At 41.2% G+C, this 23,847-nt stretch overlaps 1 pseudogene; it reads right to left on the bottom strand.

Moving 5' to 3' along the window:
- Window positions 1-800: 800 nt before the first annotated feature.
- LOC149195808 (leucine aminopeptidase-like) overlaps window positions 801-23,847 on the bottom strand; it is a 34,794-nt pseudogene continuing 11,747 nt past the window's right edge.

Here is a 23,847-nt window from a genome sequence, read left to right as displayed (position 1 = left end):
TCATTTGAACCTGAATAGATCTCCTATTGAAGTGGCCCAAGTCAACAAACATGGCCTCCACACCTGTTTTAAATAGATAAAAGGCCAGCTAAGGCAATGTCTCTTTTTCTAACAAGTGATTAGAGGATATATACTCTGAGATATGAAATTAGTGTTTAACAATATAAGAAAATATATTTCTTTGACTTGAAAAAGGAAAACAAAATTCAAATTTTTAAGGCACACATTATAAAATATCTTGAATTGAGCACAAACCTGTTACACATAAGAAAACAATTTCCAACATCACCCATCCTTGCTTATGATTTTCAGCAAAGAAATAGAAAATGTAGTGAGGGGACAATGCCTTAAATGCACTTGGATGATGTACATGAAAATTTTAGGCCCCAATAATGCTTGTTGAAGAGAACCACATAACCATTATAGGGGAGAACATGAAGCTCACTTTGGATGTTCCAAATATTTGAAGCAATAAGAGAAATCCAAGAATTACAATTGATACTGATACAAAAACATCTGCATAAAAATGAGTTAAGAATTTCAAGTTTTAGGGATTATAATGTTTGGGTAGGGTTTTCAAGGATACAAATACACATATGGATTAGAATATTCTCATTAGGGTTTTCAAGGGATTAGCTTATTCTCATTCAAGTCTTGAATCTTGTGAAGGGTACTTCCCAATAGGGTTGGTTGCACTATTTTGAAAAAGGGTTCAATGTAGATGGACAAATAATGTTTTTACATATGTATGAGATGAACTTGATATCACAAGTGTCAATGATACATCTCTAATTACCATGTTATTGCCCATGATAACAAAGGTTAGAAAACTTGTTGGCTTCCTCAAACACTCTTCCAAGAAAATTCTTCCCTTCTTCCAAGTCGCTTTGCAACAAACCTCTATAGTTATGCCTGAGAAACATCATTCTTCCTATTCCTTTAAGAAATATTTCTATTCCCTAAAAGAGAGGCTTGTGACCAACATATGTCAGAATTGTAAAAAATGCCACTTTGACATGCCAATTTTTTCTCATGCTAAATCCAAATCGTCAATCTAGAGTTAATATCTACATTAAAATAATACAATCAGTTAGGTGTGCACATAAAAACCAATTTTTGGTTATGATTGGGTTGACCCAGGTTCGATCTATATTGTTCACCAACAAATGGCCCTTTCAGCAATGACCTACAAGCAGATCGCACCCTCATCCGAAGTGACTATGGGAGGATGCAGAACCAGGTTTCTGTAGCCTTGAGGGATGATGTGATGTGGTATTTTTATGTTCTTTTACTATTAACATACATATATTACTTCACCACATACATAAACATATCATATAAACCCATAATCACTATTGCATTATAAGAAAATGCACTGTAATAAACTATTGCACTACAATAGATAATAAGCAAAGATACACATGAAGAAACAAATTTTACCGTGGTTCATCCCAATGTGGGACTACGTCCACAAGAACTGTTGCTTATAATAATGAATCTTTTACAACAAATAGTTCTTGACCCACGTAGTAATTTACAAGTCGTTTACGCACTCAGTTGTAGACTCAGGCCTCTGCACACTTAGTTCCATAGCATTGTCTTTGCCACAAGCTACAGATCACAATAATTTGACCACAAACATATATTTGGACCATAAATATGATTCTTCTTATTATTGATCCCTATATATACTATTACATAGAGGGATATGTCATCAAAATACCATAGTCCATATAGCATGGACTCCCCTAATACAACCCACCATGATCCTAAAACCATTGATCTTTTACAACTCGACAATATTTACAAGAAGGAGGGGCTACGGCCCACCCCGAAGACCATATGTCACTTGATATATCTATTGTATGGTCCACTTGGCACTCCATTGCTCCACTTCGTGTTCCATTCCATTATTTACTTCGAACTCCTCTCCATCAAATCTGGAGTCTTCACCAAAAATTAGGCCATGTTGGGCTACGCCCAACAGGCCCCCAACACTCACATGTCACTTGTCCTGAGTCACTCAACTTCTTTGCTTCAGATTTTTTCTGCAATGATGTTGTAGGCCTGGTTGAACTGTTGCAGGGTCTTTGTTACTCGCTTTTCCTTGATGTTAAATTCCACTAGTAGTGCCTCTGTGACATGTTTTATAACCTTCTGTACCAATGCTATCTCCCTTTGTCAAATCTCTTGAATCTTCTCATCTACTACTTGTGATAGTTGGAGGAACTCATCCTGCCAGGGTTGAGTCCTCTCTGCCAAAATTTCTTCTTCTTTCTTCAGCTTCTCCATTTTCTTTTGAAGGGGCTTCGACTCATTGATCTTCATGATCCTCTGTGAGATTAGTAAGTTCTTTGCAGATGCCTGAATCTCCTCTAATTGTTGCTTCTTCTACTACATTTCTTCCCTAGTTTCTGTACATTTGGATCTTCCTACAATGAAGTCCAAATTTGCAAACTTTCGTTCAAGAGTGTTCCATAGTTTGTCGTTGCTATGGAGATGTTGCTGACTACAATCTTTACGTCAATATCCCTTTGATCTCTCACTTCCTGCGATGTATTTGGCAAGAGATTCCCCTACATCTCATTGATTTGGATTTCATATTTGAATTGCACTGCGAAAATTTTCTCCTTGTACCCTGTTATAGACAATTTTGTGCCTTGCATGAATTGTCAATAATCCAAGGGATCCAAAGTCCCTAAACATGATGTTCCTACCCCTAGAGGAACAAGGTCAGCAAACCAACAGCTCTCAGATCAGTTCTCCACCTGAAAACACTCAAAAACAAGCAATCCTGAAATCAAAGCAGGTGCTCCACTAGGCTTCTGCGCTGAAACTCAACTCCTCCATGGTGTACCTGCATTGCAAAGCAAGTGGAACAAAGGCCACCTGCACTGAGCGAGATGGGACAAGTGGCACACTGAGTCATTGCTCTGGAATCTTCCAAAAATGACACTTGGATCAGGGATTTCGCCTTGTGATGAGTCAGAGGCTCTGTTCCTCCAAGTGGAAGCAAGGTTCTCCAAGTGGACTCAAGAACTGTAGATCAACTGAAGAGAGAGAGGACACAAGGCAGCTACACATCAGTTGCAAGCTGACTCATCCTTTCTCAATTCATCTATATATTGAGCTCTCTCCTATGAGCTCAGGGAGGCTGGAATTTTGTGCAAAGTAATTATATGTTGTTGGTTTCACTATAGAGCTATTGGGTGATTGCTTGAAGGAGGTGAAGAGGAGAAATTCTTTCTGCTGAGAGGTGTTGCTGGATTGGGGCCTTCAATGGTTGTAACCTTCTCAGAACTTTACTTCTTCATTAATAAAAGCTATTGAGGTTCTTCTATATGCATTTGTTTCAATGATGTGTTGTGATAATTGTATATTTGATTTATGCTAATCCTTGAATCAGTTATGATTGCATGCTTCTTGTAGTTTCCTTCTTTGTTATTTTGCAGGATCTCATTGTAGCTGGGCCAGCAAAAGAGCAAGGAGTTGGGAGCAAGCAGCGAAGAGAAGAGTTTGGATTCAACATTAAGCGCAAGGCAACGGTTAGTGCATTTCCTCATTCTCTCTTGCTTTCGTAAAGAAGTAAACCTTAAGTAGTTTTCTTTACAGTTGTTGCTGAGGTACTATCACCCTTAGAGTGGGATGGGGTCATCCGAATCAAATACTTTTCCCTACAACAAACTGGCGACTCCGCTGGGGGATCGTATCTGTTTGATTGTTTGTAGTATTTTTCTATTCATTTCCTGAACAAAAGAGTACCAAATCGAAAAGCTTTTGACTATATCAAAAGCGAAGTAGAGGGCAGCTACTCTGGCTCATTTCTGAGCATGTTCATGATTTGAAGAGCTGATCTACAAGGATCCTTGTAAGCTCTTAGTGATAGATTTTCATCCTCCTAATCATCCCTTTGTGTGTGCTTGACTGATTTCTTCTGATTTGAGCAAAAACTGTGCATTTTTGAGAAAATTGTGACCCGGAAACTGAGAAAACGCAACTTTCGTTTTCCAAAGCAGGTAGTACACAGGCTACCTGCTTTGCAACGCAGGTCCCGAAGGGGCTACCTGCGCTGAGAGCCAGACTGGTTGAGCAGCACCTGCGTTGGCCCAATTTTGCCTTGAGCAGTTGGGGTTTCCTCCCTTTTTCTTGTCTGTTTTCACTATAGATTTTGCAGCCAGTTACCAGTCTTGTACCTGTTCTGAAACCAACCTTACTTGCCATCATTCCGCCTCTGTTATATAACGAAATTGTATTTGTTCTTTTGTATTTCTTACTTCATTTACAATTTCCCATAACGAAAAGTAAACTAGTCTTGCTTTGGCCTCTTAGATCTGAACCTGTGTTAGGCATTTTGCTGGTCTAAAGAGTTAGCTTGTTGGCTGTCCATAGCTGATTAGTCTTTTTACTTTCGTCATTATGGTTTGATTTCATGTATTTCTAGTGATTAAAACAAGTAAATCTTAAGGTGTCTTTTGATTTTGGACAAACTTGTTTGTTTTCGCTTTAAATCGAAATCAAAGTTATATAACAACTTTCTTTTTGTAATACATCAACATTAAGAAAGGGAAAAGAAAATACATGCATTGTGCATTTTGCATTTGAAAAAGTTTGCATGATGATTTAGGAGAAAGTGCATTAGTTTGTGCTGTATGAACTGTGTGAAAAGATTTGCTTTTCTTCTCCCTCAGTAGTTAAGATTTTCATCAGTCAAAAAGATTTGAAAGAGCTTGCTTCTCATCTTAGGCTGCATCTAGGAATTGTTCATATACATCTCGTGGTGAACCTTGAAAGGAAAAATTTAAAAAGATCAACTTAAAATATACTGAATGAACCTAACAACGCATTTGAAACATAACGCAAACACATAGAGGTCTAGGTAGAGACGTGTTCCGGCGTCGTTAAACATAGTGACTGTCGATCTCTACGAAGGTGGGTGATTCCTCCTGAGAGTCGGTGGCACTAATATGGACTTGTGCTCCCACGTACCGTCGCGTATATATTGGGAGACCCCTATAGGCATTTATCCTTTATCCTTAGGAAGCCGTGTCGGCCGCCCTACTGATTGCGATGCAGTGAACACAGCATTCACGAAGATCGACCACCCGTACCGTAAAACGTATTCTGTGGTTTCGCGAAAGGTTTGGCACACCCTCTGCCTAGATCTCCAGAGCAGTTTCTTTTGGCCCTTTTCAAACTCTATAACTGAAAAGGTCCAACCGAGCATTTGTCACTTCGGGCTCGTTAATACATCGAAGGAGACTAGAGTCATCTTTAGCTTTTTCTCGACTCTTAAAACATGAAAAAGCAAAGTTATGTTTAAAAGCGTCTAATAAAATTCATTCAAATCGGAAACACAAATTTCCCCCTTTATATTTTAGTTGATCGAGTAATCCACAATCGTGGAAGAAAGTCAATTGAATATCCGTCGTTCTCAGAGGCTTGCGAGTCAACCATCTTTGTCTCCGGAATCGAAAACAATCCGGACAAAGCGAGCTCGTCGAACCAGTTCAAAATCTCCTTTAAAAGTTAGAACAAGTGTTCCGACAACATCTGAGATTCTGGTTACTCCAAACATTTCTGGAAACCCTGCCTCTATAGAAGAAGTTCAACCGCCACAGAAGGATAGTAATACTGATCCTAGTCTGGGGGCAAATACTTGTATAACTGAACCAGTTCCATCTGTAACTGGTCCAGAGAGTTTTGTTCCTCAAACATCTGTCGCTGTTGATACAACCCCTTCTTCGGCACCGAAAATCTTTTACGGACCTGACGGTCTTCCTCTTCCACCTGGTCTGATTGCGATAGAGGAAATTATAGAGGAACCGCAAGTATCCACTCCAACTCATTTTGGAGTAGGGGTCACTCTATTTCCTGCTACAACAGAAGTTTGTCCATCACCAGTGGAAGTTCCTGTAGAATCACTAGGCAATCAATTGGATAGACTCAAAATGTCTGAACAACCGTCGACATCTAGGACTGTGTCAAATGACACAGCGACAACAGAATTACCTGCTGCGAATCCAACAATGTTCGCCGGCATACCATCTGTCCCAACTAGCTCTCAATCGCTAGAAGGAGTCCACCAAGGGACTATCTCGACAGTATGGTCTGTTCCTGTCTGTTCCGGAGTAATGTCTAGTAACTCTTATGGTGAGACTCGTCAAATTGACCCTTTTGGGAATCAATTTAGGCCATCCAGTCCTCCAGGACAATCAATTGCCTTGAGTTCTGGATTACCACCGTATGGGGGGCAGTATGCCTTTTCATTACCACCTCCGGGAGGGTACCCATACGGGAGTTCTCAACCTTACTCAAGTTATGGTGGAATTGCAACGAGTAGTTGGGTACCTATGCTATCCCAGCCACCAAGATTTGTATATTCTATGCAACAGTGTGTACCTGTGACGAACATCCCAACTACACCGGCTATCGTAACCGTGTCGCAAGTTCAAACGATGCCTGTTGTATGTCAACCTCAGATTTCTCAGGTTCTCATGCAACAGCCCCTTGACCCTGCGACCCAACCACAATCGCCTACTGGTGGGGCGACACAAGTACAATCGGGTACAAGTACCCCACATCTTGGTCCAATGGTTAGTGTAGCACAACAACCCATGGTATCGCAACCGTGGATAGTGCAATACCAACAGCCACAATTCCAGCAAGTGTACCATGGTTCTGAACAGCAAATCTTTGCGAATACTGGACAACCATATATCCAAAATGGTCAAAATCAACCACTTTATAGTGGTCAAGTCCATCAACCATATCAGTCATACCAACATCAACTCCATTATGCTGGTATGCAAAGACCAACTGTTCAGGCGATTCCATCGTACCCTGGTTACGCTTCACCTAACTTGAATCAACAGTTACCATTCGTGGTGACTTTAGAGTTGCCTGATTTACATCGGTTAACCAATGATCCAATTGCTTATGCCCCATGGTGGCCAGTGATCCCACACAAACTTCCATCCGACATCCCTAAATTCAATGGAAATCTAGGTGAAGACCCGTCGAATCATGTGATGACATTTCATCTGTGGTGTTCGTCGAACACTTTAAATGATGATTCGATAAGGCTTCGCCTCTTTTAGAGGACATTGACAGGTCCAGCGGCAAAATGGTATATAGAATTGCCAAGAGCTTCGTTCGACAATTTTAGCTCCCTTGCCACGACATTCTTAACCCACTTTCAATTACCAATAAGGTATGAAACGGGAACAGAAATATTGACTAACTTCAAACAGACAACCGCAACTCATATATCAGATCATATACATGAGTGGCGACGTCGACGAAGAATGGTTAAAACATACGTTCCTGATCAGCTTTTAGCTGAGTGGTTTATAAAGTCGTTACTTCCGGCCATAACGGAAGATGTGGCAAAGGGGGGAGTCGTAACAGAAGAGCAGGTTATCGCTCGTGCGCAATATTTGGACTTAGTATATACTCAGTCCGGCACGCTCTATGACAAAATACCAGACGCCCCTAGACCAGAGTTTTCAATCCCTCCTCCTCCTAAATCAAATAGTGACTCTCATGCCGGCGATGGCGTGATTGGCACGGCAAACACGAATCCGAAAAGGACCAATCAAAAGAAAGCCCGTAAGGATTCGAATCAAAATGCACATGAAGAAGTTCTTGCTTCGGAAGTAAATGCCGTATCGATAGATAAGGGCAAAGAAACCAATCAACCAGGAAGCAAGAAGAAACAAAACAAAGGGAAGAAGAATAAACAAGGTGAGTCATCTCCTAAGAAAAATTCTTCAAACCCTCCTGGGAATAGGAAACGGTATCCATGTCAAATATGCGATGACAAAGATCACAACACTAAGGATTGCCCATTCAAAGCTGAGCTAAAGAGGTTCTTTAAAAGTCCTCATACCTCGACTGTGTCAAGAGATCAATTTCCTAACCCAGGTCAAAATCTGGTTGATAGTGGAAACGCTTCCCCATCTCAAGTGCTTATGTTGTCGGTTTCAAAACAGCAAAATGATGCTTTGATTTCGACAAGGAACAAAGATTACGGGAATCCACAGGTGTCGAACGATAAAGGTAAAGATCAACCTAGCAGTTCGACAACAACTTCGGCAGAAGTTGTACCCCCCATCACGCATGAATTAACAATAAAACCGCCAAAGGGAGTAGTGCACAAGTCGACCTTTAATCCTCGTGCCAGAGCGGCACAGCATTATAACATAGTGGAAGATTTGGCGCAATCGCCATCTGCTATGTCGACTCTTGAGGTACTACAACATTGCCCATCCCAAAGGCATGCATTGTTATCAGCAATTGGTGGGGTGGATCCTAAAGATTCCAATCTAGTGTCCTTTGATCACAAAGGGTATGATCCTCAGTTACCAGCTCAACTAGCTTTCCTCGTCCAAGTGAAAGCCCTCAACAAAACAGTTCATAGAACGATTATTGATGAGGGGGCATCAACATGTATTATGTCGATGAGTTGCTGGAAAACTTTAGGATCTCCAACCTTGTCGCGATCATCGACAACATTAAAAGCATTCGACGGAAGGATATATACCCCTTACGGTATCCTTAGTAACCTGAAAGTTGAACTAGGGGGCAAAACAGTAGAAATAGATGTTGAAGTCATTGATGGAAATCTTGACTATAACATCCTACTGGGAAGACCATGGATTTATGCCATGCAAGCTGTTGTGTCGACTTATTTTAGGAAGATCGCATTCCCCTTTGAAGGAGGGATTACGGTCGTCGATCAACAAAACTTCCTCCCTAATGGTTCACAAGTTACAAGAAGCGTTCCCATGATCCATGGCAGCGACCGGTTGATTCAAGATATTGGAGTAGGTCTGTTGAAAGATCCCACTATGATGGGAACATTCGCGCTACCACCTCCTATTTGCATAGGAAATGTACCATTTGTAGCAACATGCAATATGGTATCCACCTTGAAAGTCACAGAAGGCAGAGTCGCTATGGATCATTCGATGGTTTTGCCACCAAGCCCCATTCAAATATTGTAGCAATCAATGTTTCAGGCCTGGGAGGCGAACCCCAATCAGCGCTCATCGAGCGTTTGGGTAGATAGATCTAGAGAATATGGTACCCCATTAGATCCTTGGTCAAAAGTACATGGGACTGACGAAGGGATCTTACAATCAATGATGATTGAGGGGGCACCATGGAATGACCACCACCATCGTTCCCTTCTTCCGGAATACGAAGAAGATACTCAAAAAGATCTTTACCACCCTTCAGTCTTTGAATTCCTAACAAATACTGTAAACATGGTGGATTCTGAGCGAAACTTATCCAATATTGAAGAGACTATAGCCATAAATATCTCGACCAAAACAGGTGTTGTAGAGAATATTCATGTTGGCAAAGGTTGTTCCCCTTCAGAACTGGAAATATATAACGCTCTTTTTCGCGAATTTAGAGATGTCTTTGCTTGGTCATATGATGAAATGCCAGGCATCGACTCGAGTATCGTTGAACATGAAATTAAAATGTATCCTGATGTCAAACCAGTAAGGCAACGGCTTCGACAGGTTCACCCTAAGAAAGTCGCTGCCATTAAGGCAGAAGTTGAGAAACTTCTCCATGCTGGATTCATCTACCCGGTTCCGCTAACTGATTGGGTATCGAATATTGTACCTGTTATGAAAAAACAAGGAACAATACGAGTGTGCGTCGATTATAGGGACGTAAATCAAGCTTGTCCGAAGGACAACTACCCTACACCCTTCATCGACCAGATAATTGATGAATGCGCCGGATGTGAAATTTTTTCCTTTATGGACGGATTCTCCGGGTATAATCAAATTAATATCCGCCCGCAGGACCAGTCGAAGACTGCATTTATATGTCCGTGGGGCACATTCGCTTATCGAAAATTACCCTTTGGTTTAAAGAACGCAGGGGCGACATTTCAGAGGGCTATGAATTATGCCTTCCATGACATCAAGAGCATTGTTCAACCATATCTCGACGATCTTCCGGCTCATTCGCGAAAGCGGACTGATCATCCGCAGCATCTAAGAGCGATATTTCTATGTTGCCGACACTACAAGATAAGACTCAACCCACACAAATGTGTGTTTTGCGTCGGTTCTGGTTGTTTACTCGGCTTTGTAGTCTCTAAAGATGGGATTCGTCTCGACCCTTGTAAGGTTCAGGCAATCATCAATTTGCCTCCACCTTCGAATTTGCTTCAGATTCAGAAACTCCAAGGGAAAGCAAACTTTCTGAGGAGGTTCATTCCAAATTACGCAGAACTTGCTAAAGGTTATACACGTCTTTTGAAAAAAGATGTACCCTTCGATTGGGACCAGTTTGCGCAAGCTTCCTTTGACGCTTTGAAAGAATCCCTAGTAAAAGCATCATTAATGTACGCCCCAGATTATCTTAGGGACTTTAACCTGTATCTAGCTGTAGCAAATACGACCATTGCGATGGTTTTAGTTCAAGAAGTCGATGGAGTTGAACATCCTGTATATTATTTAAGTAAAAACTTAAATGATACAGAAAGTAAATATTCTTACGTTGAAAAGCTAGCGCTTGCTGCTATTCAAGCGGTACAGAGATTTCGACATTATATCCTCTTTAGGAAAACTACCATTCTGTCAGATTGCAACCCCATGACTTATATACTGTCGCGACAGTTGCTGGGGGGCAAGTATTCCAAATGGATAGCGATTCTTCAAGAGTTTGATCTGGAATTTGTAAAATCCAAGTCAAAGAAAGCTCTGGTATTCGCAGAATTATTATGCGACCTCCCTTCGTCGTCCAACGATGAAACCTCCAAGGAATCAATCGTGGACGAGAATTTGTTTCTGATATCTGCAAGCGATGAATGGTATGGAGATATAATTATCTATCTCCAAACCCAAAAGTTTCAGCCAGACACCTCATACTCCGAACAGAAACGTATACGATACCAAGCAAAAGACTACATGATCGTCGGTGATACTCTTTACCGTCGTGGTATCGATACCGTTCTGAGGAGGTGTCTCACCCATGAAGAAGCCGAAAAAGCCCTGAATGAGTGTCATTCAGGTGCGTGTGGGGGGCATCAATCAGGTTTCGCTACAGCCCAAAAGATATTAAGAGCAGGATATTTTTGGCCAACAATGTTCAAAGATTGCATAATTGCAGTCCGAAGTTGCCATTCCTGCCAAATCTTTGATAGCAAAACCAGAAGACCACCCGCACCCCTGCAACCAATAGTTGCAGTTGGGCCTTTCGCCAAATGGGGCATCGATTTCATGCAATGTAACCCCACCTCGACCGGGGGGCATGGGTATATTATAGTCGCAGTAGACTATTTTACCAAGTGGGCCGAGGCGATGCCTACATTGGACAATACTGGTGAAACAGCTGCCCTTTTCTTTTTCAATCATGTAGTCGCCAGGTTCGGCGTACCCCAGGCTATAGTTACAGATCATGGATCGCATTTCCGCAATCACATGATGGTCGAATTAGCTGCCAAACTAGGGCTATCTCATGACAGCTCTACTCCATATTATCCACAAGCCAACGGACAAGTTGAAGCAATCAACAAGGTCCTGAAGCGTATGTTGCAGAGGATGATCGGAGTTCATAAAAGAAGATGGCACCTAATCCTATATGCAGCCTTGTGGGCCTACCGAACCTCGGTAAGAAATGCAACCGGATTCACACCTTTCCAATTGGTGTACGGTCTAGAAGCAGTCTTACCGATCCAATGTGAAATTTCGTCGCTTAAACTCGCAATTGATCTCCTCCCCGGAACTTCGGAAGAAGAGGCTCGTTTCTTGGAATTAATCCAATTGGATGAAACCCGTCATGATGCCGCTTTGGCTAACGAAGCCCATAAGAAACGAGTCAAGGCTCAGTTCGACAAAAATGTCAAACCTCGTGTCTTCTCAGAAGGTGATTTGGTCTTGCTTTATGACCAAGAATCCGATAAATTAGGAGCAGGTAAATTCAATTCCTTATGGATGGGCCCCTATATTGTTAAAAGAGTGTTAGCAAAAGGAGCCTACGAGTTAATCGATTACGACGGAATTCCACTGGCACAGCCCCGGAACGGGCTGTACCTCAACCGTTACTATGCTTAAATAGTAAACCGCATGCTTTTGTTGTATTTTGTTTTCGCCAAAGTTCTTCTTCTGGTTGAGTGATTCCCCTTTTTCATTCATTGCAGATGTCAAACCTTATGGAGACATGTGTTGGATACGCCGACGGAGCGATTCGTAGTTCGCGGAACCTATCCTCCGCAGCCTGGGCCATTTTTGATCCAAGCGGCGAGTTAGTAAGTTTCAGAGGTGTATGTATTGGGCAATCAACGAATAACATCGCTGAGTATAGCGCATTGATAGAACTACTCTCTGATGCCATCACACGTGGCATATGCCGACTAATCGTCAGGCTAGACTCACAGCTCGTAATACGACAACTCAATGGTATATATTCTGGTCGCAATCCAGCTATTTATCGCATGTTCCTAAGAGTAAAAATCTTGGAAAGACGATTTGATTCAATTCAATATCAACATATTTCAAGAAATTTAAACACATTAACTGACTCATTAGCAAACTATGTGTTAGATAGACATTCGCAACATTTATAAAAAGGACACATCATAAAAGAGTGTACATATGAATCATCCAAATCAACCAGAATAAAACTCAAAAATCAAAATATATATATAAGCTGTTCATAAAGTTCATACATAATGTCCTGTAACCGAGACAAAAATTGGTCATATGACCTAAAAACTCAAAAATGCTAGGGGGCACCCTAGCCTAGTGATGCTCCTGATAGTAAGCCACAGTCTGTGCTATCATGCGCAGAAGACGGGTCCATCGTCTAGGTACACCGATAGTATGTTGCTGCATCGGTAAAGGTAACTCGTCAATCTGTACATCCGGAAGACCACGGATAAGGTTCTCAACCTGCCCCTGCACAGCTGTAAGGGTCTCTGTGTCGCTAAGATCACGGATGATAACTCTTCGAGCAGGCTCCTCTGCCGGAGCAGCAACAGGTGGTCTCAGACGAACTGCCGGACGAACAGGACCGACATCTGCAAGCACACATGAGTTCAATTAAAGGCTTGATAGAATAAAGCACAAGAACATTATGAATGAAAACAATGAACAGTAATATGGTTGAAGTTCTTACCAGTAGCATCCCACTGAGCACCGTCTGGCAGTACCATATCCGGATCACCCCAGAAATCCATACCGACATATGGGTACTCGGAAAAAGCCATCTCCTGACGATCGAACCACCTGAAAAAAGCGGCATTGAAAGAAATCTGGGATTGACCTGCATGTCTGGACATGTGATCGACCCATCGCTGCATACGTGGCTCGGTAGGAGAAGGCACTCCGAGATCAATGTACTGAGGTTGCATCAGAGGGATCTTCTCCAAGGCGAAGGCAGTCAGAATCGAACCAAAACCAAAGTTCTTCAGCTTCCCGTCCTTCACCTTGTTCAGTTGACTTTTCATTTGAGTAAGCACTGCATCACTCCAGTTGAAGATCTTCGGTTGGAGACACTCCAAGGCATGCTGCATATGAGACCTGTTGGCAACATGTAAAGATGCGCTACCGGCCATCCTACCAAGAGTATACAGAATAGACCTGAGAGGCCTGCTAGTAACATCACGGATGACTACCTTGCCGTCTCTGCTCGGCTGGACCCCCTCCCTGCAATACTGGCGGACATAATCTCTCACGGAATCATTCCCCCGAACTGTACCTGATAAAGAAATGGGGGCACCCCGCCTTGACAAGCCAGTCAAGAAGTAAATGTCTGTCACAGTCAATGGAATAGGTTTGTTCCTAATCTGGAATACTTGGTTAACAGGATCCCAAGCATCAAGCAAGTACTGCAGTAGTGAAATCTGTGCTCTCATGCTTGAGATACGGAAAAACTTCAGCATACCACAGTCTCGTAGCACGCCCACCGTAACAGGATCATGAAGGGCAATCATATCTTCTTCTTCATGTTCTCGTTCTCGCCATGTAAGGGCCATCTTGATCAAGAATCCCTGCAAAACAAACAAGAGAATGAGTCAGCTCCTGAAATTGATGAAAAACTGGCGAAAATTTCATCAAAATCTGTAAAAAATTGTTGCTTTTATGCCCCAAAGCAGGTGCCCAGTGTACTACCTGCGTTGGGGGACAAGCTGCCTTCAAGCAGCTTGGATCCCAACGCAGTTTTTGAATGGGGAACCTGCGTTGATCAGAGGGCGCCCTGGCAAAACCCCAGAGGCTCAATAGAACAGCAAAACAGGCATAAAACAGGAAAATGAAACCATGAAAATGAAGAGCTAAGGTTTAGCTCCTACCTAGTCCAAACGGTGCCGAAAATCGTCCGCAGAATCTCCCGGAATCAGCTGATGAAAAATCGAGGGGAAAGAGGCTCCTCCAAAGCTCCAACAAGCAAAATGCAAATGAAATGGTAAAATGAGAGGTAAAAACCCTTTTTATTTGCTTTCTTACGTAATTCGAGGTAAATATTAATGTGTTAATCTCATTTTCAAGTAAATATTACTCATTTCTAACTAGTTTGTTGCAGCAATTTGAAAATGCAATGCTATCAGTGAAAAAGAGAAGCTAGTTATGGTAAAAAATCAAAAGTAAACCATATATCCGAGCAGTTTTAATACATAGTTCATGCTCGTTAAAAAATAAACATAAGTTGTGAGCAATCTTCCCCTAGAGTTCAAGCTCACCCAGAAAAAATGAACCGGTAAATAACCTTGAGAAATGTAACCTTTGACTGCCATATTAAAAGCCATTGGTCGTGTTTATATGCCATCACCTCCATCCGTTCATTTGGCCAATCGTTCATCTCCATATGTTTGTTTACCCATTTTGAGGAACAGCTGCGAAGAGTGATTTCACTTAGCCATCCTTGTGACACTGCCGTGATTGGAATATTCCAACCTGTACCTGGAATCTGCTGCTATCCCTGTTTATCACTCGTTCCTCAAAAGACGAGTCTTCTTTGAGCTCTTTTCACTGACTCGTAAAATATGAAAAGTTTGCCGAGTTTTGGCCTTCCAGCTCGTTAAACGACCGGAAGAGCTATCCCTCCTCTAGATTTTAATCTTTTTGGACCTGAGGGATTATTGCACAAAAAGATCGAGCGCTTGTTTTGTTCAGCTCGTTAAAGCAATCGAAAATTCATCCCTTCTGTATTGTTTTATACTTTTTCGGACTTAAGGGATTAGATGACGAAAAAGGAATTCTGGAGTTGACTTTATGTACCTTTTCAGACTCTCTAAAAATGAAAAGGACCGAGTTATCCTTGTCGTTAGACTCGTTAAATTCATTAAATAGCGACAAACTTGTCTTTAGACGAGAATGAGTTTCCCTATCGCTAGGCTCGTTAAAACATAGCGATGGGCTTGCCCGAAGGGCAAGTTATAGAACAAGCATATGTTATCCTCCTCAAGCTTGATAAAAATAAAGAGGTACTGGTTAGCAATGACTGGGGAAAAATTGGGAGAACCTCACAGCTTTAATGGTAGCAAGTCGCTCTTGAACATGACACTTTGTCCTCCGTATCACATCGGGTTGGGTTGTTTCATTCACCGGTCTCATCACCATGGTCCTCGCCACACCATCCACATTTGGGGTAATGGTACCAATCCATCACATCAGTGTCGTTATATGTTCAAGAGATGTTGTTCTGCAGAGAGTCAACCGTGTCCCATCCACTGCCATACATTGTCCTTCATCCATTTCATGACCGCCACCCTGAATCATACATCACAGTTTGTTTTCACCTCATCACAATCACTAGCTCCGTTCCGTGTCACTGATGTGGGATTCATTAAGGCCCTCCTTTGACGGATCGCTCCTTGTCGACATCAGCTCATTATCCAAGGAGTTGATCTAGGAACAACCCCTTCAGTACTTTGAAGCTTGCATGCCTCAATGGCAAGTTTCTCACTTCCGGCGACAGGTATACATCAATGACCTTCGACCAGAAGATTTTGCATGGTGGTCGACGCCAAGTCCTTTATTCCCACCATGTGGATTGTACTGTCGTACCTTGAGGGTCATCATCCTTATCGGTGATTCCTCTCGCGCTTGTTAACGGTTTACATCATTGACCGGTAATCAAGCGATGTCTTCCCATGTTCGACTTCAAGAAATTCTCACATGGATCGACTTGTACATCGAGTGAAGATCGGAAGAGATTGAAGACCCCAGATCTAGTTTCATCCATCCGGGCTGCGATATATATTCAGGATATAAAGCCATTTGATATGTACATCATTACAGCAGATGATCATCCTTCTCAAAGGATGATAATTTCAGCAGAGAATTATCAGTCTATCATCAGACGATCGTCTGTTCTATGTACCAAAATGTATTTATAAAAGCTGAGCATGGGAATGCCCGCCTCAGCTAGATCATGAAAAAGTATGAAAAATAATGTATTGTATTGTATCTTATTACAGGACACTTCTCAGCAGATTGAATGAACTTCGGATCCTCCTAATAAAGCATTTCACCCGATAAACGACCTCATACTTTAGGGGGCATCTGTTATAGACAATTTTGTGCCTTGCATGAATTGTCAATAATCCAAGGGATCCAAAGTCCCTAAACATGATGTTCCTACCCCTAGAGGAACAAGGTCAGCAAACCAACAGCTCTCAGATCAGTTCTCCACCTGAAAACACTAAAAAAAAAGCAATCCTGAAATCAAAGCAGGTGCTCCACTAGGCTTCTGCGCTAAAACTCAACTCCTCCATGGTGTACCTGCGTTGCAAAGCAAGTGGAACAAAGGCCACCTGCGCTGAGCGAGATGGGACAAGTGGCACACTGAGTCATTGCTCTGGAATCTTCCAAAAATGACACTTGGATCAGGGATTTCGCCTTGTGATGAGTCAAAGGCTCTGTTCCTCCAAGTGGAAGCAAGGTTCTCCAAGTGGACTCAAGAACTGAAGATCAACTGAAGAGAGAGAGGACACAAGGCAGCTACACATCAGTTGCAAGCTGACTCATCCTTTCTCAATTCATCTATATATTGAGCTCTCTCCTATGAGCTCAGGGAGGCTGGAATTTTGTGCAAAGTAATTATATGCTGTTGGTTTCACTATAGAGCTATTGGGTGATTGCTTGAAGGAGGTGAAGAGGAGAAATTCTTTTTGCTGGGAGGTGTTGCTGGATTGGGGCCTTCAATGGTTGTAACCTTCTCAGAACTTTACTTCTTCATTAATAAAAGCTATTGAGGTTCTTCTATATGCATTTGTTTCAATGATGTGTTGTGATAATTGTATATTTGATTTATGCTAATCCTTGAATCAGTTATGATTGCATGCTTCTTGTAGTTTCCTTCTTTGTTATTTTGCAGGATCTCATTGTAGCTGGGCCAGCAAAAGAGCAAGGAGTTGGGAGCAAGCAGCAAAGAGAAGAGTTTGGATTCGACATTAAGCGCAAGGCAACGGTTAGTGCATTTCCTCATTCTCTCTTGCTTTCGTAAAGAAGTAAACCTTAAGTAGTTTTCTTTACAGTTGTTGCTGAGGTACTATCACCCTTAGAGTGGGATAGGGTCATCCGAATCGGATACTTTTCCCTACAACATACCCTTTCACTGCAAGGCTGAGGTTCATGACCTTGCCTCCTACTATCTCTTCCTCTCTAACATCAAGGTCCTAAATCTATTTGCATGATTCTTCCAATGCCTCCTTCATATTGTGGTGCCCCTGTGCTATTTGATCCTTTTCTTGGATCACCTTCTCGAGCTTCTGCCAAAGCGCAGCTTGCTCTTTTTCTACATGAATATTTAGCTATGAGGTATGTTGTTTGCGCAGCTTCAACTCTTCAATTATCTCCATGTGAAGCTTGTGTAGTCTTGGCAATGGTACCGATGTGATGTTCATATTGACATGCTTCCATTCCTTACTCTGCTACTGTAGTTCTATGCAGTCAAACTATAGGGCTCCTACAAGTATCTGTGCTAACCTTGTATCTTCCTTGCGATTCCAACCCTTTCCTCTATCTGCACTAGTGGTCTAACCATTTGTGCCAATATCTTCAATTTTTTCATCCACTCTACAATACTAGTTAGAAGTGTGTCGTAGAAATCTTCTACTCTATTCCAGGATTTAGATATTGCCTCCTGAATCCTATCTCCAATCTTCTCTGGGTCCCCATCAGTAAGGGCCATGATATCCTTCGTTTTAGTTGCCTTCTCATTTTTCTTTTTCTTTCAGGAAACTTCTCCCTTTGCCTTCCTTTTGTTAGAAAATTATATATTACGGAGCAACGGAACACACAAAATATTGCAGAAATATAAACACATAAAATGCATAAAACAAGAGAGGCACATATATACATGGTTCACCCAGTTTGGGCTACGTCCACCCCAAACAGCCAATCCTTCCTTTCTTTTATCTAGCAAAATGAAGAGACACAACCTACAACAGATCTGCTGTAATATCCTCTATTTTCTCTCACAGTCTCACCTCTCTGCTTCTTGCTTAGAGAATAGACATCTATTACATAGCCTGAAATATAATGCCCTCATACAAAGAGAGAGGTTTCCTTCTAGGGAAAAAAACCCTAAACTAAACATAAGTTCTTCTGTCAAATCATCTGCCTAATGAATGGCCCAGATTGACTAGAAATTACTATACTTTTACAAGGCAATTTTACATCTATTTTTAGCTTCGGGGGCACTGCCCCCAAGCCCCGCCCAGGGCACCACTGGCCCGCAAACCCCCCAGCTGGGGGGGACAAGTCCCCCCCGCACCCGCCCACGTGGAGGGGTGTAAAAACTTCTTAGGCTATACATCCGGTTGAAACAAAGACCTCTGAACAATCATGCTCCACACACAACAATCTCCCACTTGGAGGACGATTGTAGCAACTCCACTGCTGCTTCATTTGCTGGACAATGACTGCTCTTTGGACCTGGCTGCTTCTCATCTTCATCGTCATCCTTGAACACCAATTGAAACTGAGCATGTTCTCAGTTTCTCTTTGGTTACAACTTTTGTTAGCATATCTGTAGGATTCTGGCTAGTGTGTATCTTTTCTAGCTTCAACTCTCCATCTTCCAACACTGATCATATGAAATGGTACTTGAGCTGTATGTGTTTAGTCCTGGAATGGAATGTTGAGTTCTTTACAACATGAATGGAACTTTGGCTATCACTGTATAACGTGCCCATATCATGCTCCTTACCCAATTCACCCATAAACCTTTGTAACCAAATCATTTCTTTACTAGCCTCTGTAGCAGCAACATACTCTGCTTCTGTTGTTGAAAGTGCAACAACACTTTGGATTTTTGAAACCCAACTGATAGCTGTTCCACCAATAGTAAATACATATCCTATAGTGCTCCTCCTGTTATCTCTGTCACCTTCCATATTTGCATCAACATATCCCTGTAGAGAAATGTTTGAACCGCCAAGGCATAATGCTTGATTTGTGGTACCTCTTAAATATCTGAGAATCCATTTCACTTCCATCTAATGTTCCTTTCCTAGACTGTTCATGTACCTGCTTACAACTCCCACTCCATGTGCAATATCAAGCCTTGTGCAGACCATTGCATGCATTAAGCTTCCAAATGCTGATGCATATGGAACTTTAGACATATAATCCATGTCTTCTTGGGTCTTTGGGCACATTTCCTTACTAAGTTTGAAATGGCTAGCAAAAGGTGTACTAACTAGTTTTGCATTGTGCATATTAAATCTTTTCAACACCTTTTGTATGTACTCATTCTAAGACAATGTTAATTTACGATTTTTCCTATCTCTAGTTATTCTCATACCAATGATTTGTTTTGCAGCTCCCAAATTTTTCATTGCAAATGAATTTGCCAATTTTCATTTGAGCACATTTATTTCCTGCATGTTAGGCCCTGCAACAAGCATGTCATCTACATACAATAACAATATAATATAGCTGCCATCATTTTGCTTTTTCAAATAAACACAATGATCAGAGTGACATCTAGTATAACCTTGTTCAGACATAAACTTGTCAAATTTTAGATACCATTGTCTTGGAGCCTATTTTAAGCCATACAAGCTCTTCTTCCACCTGCACACTAGTTTCTCCTTCCCTTTCACTTCATATCCTTCTGGCTGCTGCATATATATCTCTTCCTGCAAATCCCCATGGAGAAAGGTTGTCTTTACATCTAATTGCTCAAGATGAAAATCTTCAGTGGCTACTAGACTTAAAAATTTTCTGACTGAAGTCATTTTAACAATAGGAGAAAATATTTCATCAAAATCAATACCTCTCTTCTGTGCAAACACCTTCACCACAAGTCTAGCTTTGTACCTTTGTTTTCCTCCATCTTCTTCCTTCAACCTGTAAACCCATTTATTCTTCAATGCACTTTTTCCTATAGGCAACCTGACTAAGTCCCAAGTCTGGTTATGCCTTAAGGAGTCCATATCTTCTTCCATGGATACCTCCCACTTCTTCTTGTTTTCAACCTGCATTGCTTCTTCATAACATTCAGGTTCACCAGAATTAGTCAACAATAAATAATATAATGAAGGAGAGTATCGCTTAGGGGGTCTACTTATCCTGATAGATCTTCTAAAACCACTTTCAGGTGTTTGGGGTGCTTGTTATTGTTGTGGTGGTTGTTGTTGTTGTGGTTGTTGATTATTATTATTTTTAGGCACCTCTACTTTTTCAGTGATTTCATCAAGAACTGCATATTCCTTGTTTTTTTTTTCTAGTTTCTTTTCCTGCAATTGATTCTTATACAAGACCTTTTCATTGAATATTACATCTCTTCTCCTAATGATTTTGTAATTTTTGTAACCATATAAGCGATAACCAAAATCATTAACACCATATCCAATAAAGGTACATTTCTTTGACTTTACCTCAAGCTTTGTTCTATTTTCTTTATCAACATGGACAAAGGCCTCACAACCAAAAGGCTTTAAAAAAGAGTAGTTTAACTTTTTTCCTGTCCATGCTTCCTCTAGAACACCACCGCCCAAGGAACTTGAAGGCCCTCTGTTTATTAGATAAACAGCTGTATCTATAGCATCTGCCCAAAATTGTAAAGGCAATCCTGCATGCAATCTCATGCACCTTGCACGCTCCATGATTGTTCTGTTCATCCTTTCTGACACACCATTTTCTTGTGGTGTTCTTGGAACTGTCTTCGCTCTGTGAATTCCATGCTCTGAACAATACCTATCAAACTCGTTGCTGCAATATTCACCTCCATTGTCTGATCTAAGACACTTCAATTTATTTCCTGTCTCAATCTCAACCAAAGCTTTCCATTTCTTAAAAGTATCAAATACATCAAATTTATTCTTAATACAATAAATCCAAGTTTTTCTAGTTGCATCATCAATAAAAGTAACATAATAATGAGAGCCACCAAGAGATGATACCTGTGAAGGTTCCCATACATCTGTATGCACAAGCTCTAATTTTTCGCTCTTCTTTTCTTTCCCAACTCTGATAAATCTGACTCTCTTCTGTTTTCCATAAATGCAATTCTTACAGAAGTCCAAATCAACATTCTTCAAACCCGACAATAAATTCCTTAAGTGAAGAATCGTCATCCCCTTTTCACTCATGTCTGAGCCTATGATGCCATAATGCTGCATCTGCTCCTTTGGAAGTTAAAGCATTAACAGAGTTAGAAATACCATTGCATAAATACAATGTACCAACCTTTTTGCCTTTTGCTATTACCAGGGCTCCTTTAGTGACCTTCCAAGCTTTATCTGTGAAATTTGCCACACAACCTTCACCGTCTAACTGGCCTATTGAAATAAGATTTTTATTTAGATATGGAACATGCCTTACCTCCTTTAGTAGCCATTGGCTTCCATTCTGCTGTTTTACAAGAACCTTACCCATTCCAACAATTTTATAGGGTTTATCATCACCCAAACGAACTTGTCTAGAATCTCCTTGAACATAGTCATGAAATTATTTCTTATCAAGTGTGGCATGGAATGAGGCCCCAAAATATACCACCCAGGAATCAGCAATATTTTCGAAAGAAAGAATCAAAGCATCTTGTAACACCTCACCTATCACATTTGCTTCGTGATTGTTTCCTTTCTGTGCATCTCCTTCTTTTCCCTTGCGAGATCTACAGTCTTTCTTTAGGTGTCCTCTCTTTCTACATTTCCAACACACTATCCCTGATCTGGACTTTGATCTGCCTTTCCTTGATTTACTACGATATCTTGAGCTCTTTCCTCTTTCCATTTTTCTTCCACTAGACTTTGCACTCAAAGCATTACCTAATGTCTCACCAGAGCTTTTCTATTGCATTTCCTCGCTAAGGATAGCTGAGACAACATCATCAAACTTTAAAGTACTAGATCTAGAAACAGAGCTACTAATGGCCATTACTCAACCATTCCAACTTTATGGTAATGACCACAAGAATAACAGAGCTCTAACTTCATCATCAAAGTTTACCCCTATAGAACATAACTGACTTGTAACAATACTAAAATCATTTAAATGGTCTGCAACAGATCTAGCTTGCAACATCTTCATATTAAATAACCGTTTCATAAGAAATACCTTGTTTAAGGCTGAGGGTTTTTCATATAGTTTTTCCAACGCCTTAATCAAACCCTTTTTTGTTGTTTCCTTCGAAATGTTGAAGGTGATCGATGCTGCAAGGCACAACTGTACTGTTCCAAGTGCCTTTCTATCAAGAAGGTTCTATTCTTCATCTGTCATACCCATCGGCATCTTTGTTTTTTCGCCCAATGGTAGGTATAGATCTTTTTGATACAGATAATCTTCCATCTACATCTTCCACAGTGAGAAGTTTTGGCAATTAAATTTCTCGACCCTAAACTTACCATCTTCTGCCATTGCTCCTACTCGAACTAGGAACCCTTCTTTCCTGCAAGTTTATCAGCCAAATAGACCTTCAGCTCTGATACCAGTTGTTAGAAAATTATATATTATGGATCAATGGAACACACAAAATGCATAAAACAAGAGAGACACAGATATACGTGGTTCACCCAGTTTGGGCTACGTCCACCCTGAACAGTCAGTCCTTCCTTTCTATTATCTAGCAAAATGAAGAGACACAACCTACAATAGATCCGTTGTAATATCCTATGTTTTCTCTCACAGTCTCACCTCTCTGCTTCTCGCTTAGAGAATACATATCTATTACACAGCCTGAAATACAATGCCCTCATACAAAGAGAGAGGTTTCCTTCTAGGGAAAAAAACCCTAAACTAAACATAAGTTCTTCCGTCAGATCATCCACCTAATGAATGGCCCAGATTGACTAGAAATTACTGTACTTTTACAAGGCAATTTTACATCTATTTTTAGCTTTAGGGGCGCTGCTCCGAGCCCCCGCGGGGGGGACAAGTCCTCCCCGCACCCCCCACGTGGAGGGGTGTACAAAATTCCTGGGGTATACATCCAGCTGAAAAAAAGACCTCTGAACAATCATGCTCCACACACAACACCTTTTTTCTGCAACAACGAGTCTATCTCTATCTTTTCTTATTCTAAGTTCTTCTCTTCTAAATGATCCTAGTGACCCTCATCGTGTAGCTCTTTTTCTTCTTATTCATGCACATCCTATTCCTTGTCCTTGTCTTTTCCACTCTCTTTGACATGCTATGAAGTGTCCTCCTCTTCTTTTGTTGCACTGTCTCATGCTTCTTCCTCCAGCGTAGTCATCCATTCTGCAAGACATTTCTATACTACTACTAACAGATCATATTTTGTGACTAAGTATGGCAAGGCATGCCATTCCTTCTTTGTATCCCTACGCACATATATGTACACTGTATGAAAATCCTCCTTAAGCTTTGCAACAGAGCTATACTGCTCATATAGGCTCAACAAAAAGCA

This window comes from Pinus tabuliformis, chromosome 2_2, assembly GCF_031772625.1.
Source record: "Pinus tabuliformis cultivar Carrire ecotype Pingquan chromosome 2_2, CPIR1, whole genome shotgun sequence".
NCBI classification, from domain to species: domain Eukaryota; kingdom Viridiplantae; phylum Streptophyta; class Pinopsida; order Pinales; family Pinaceae; genus Pinus; species Pinus tabuliformis.
This window is presented reverse-complemented; position numbering and strand designations above follow the sequence as displayed.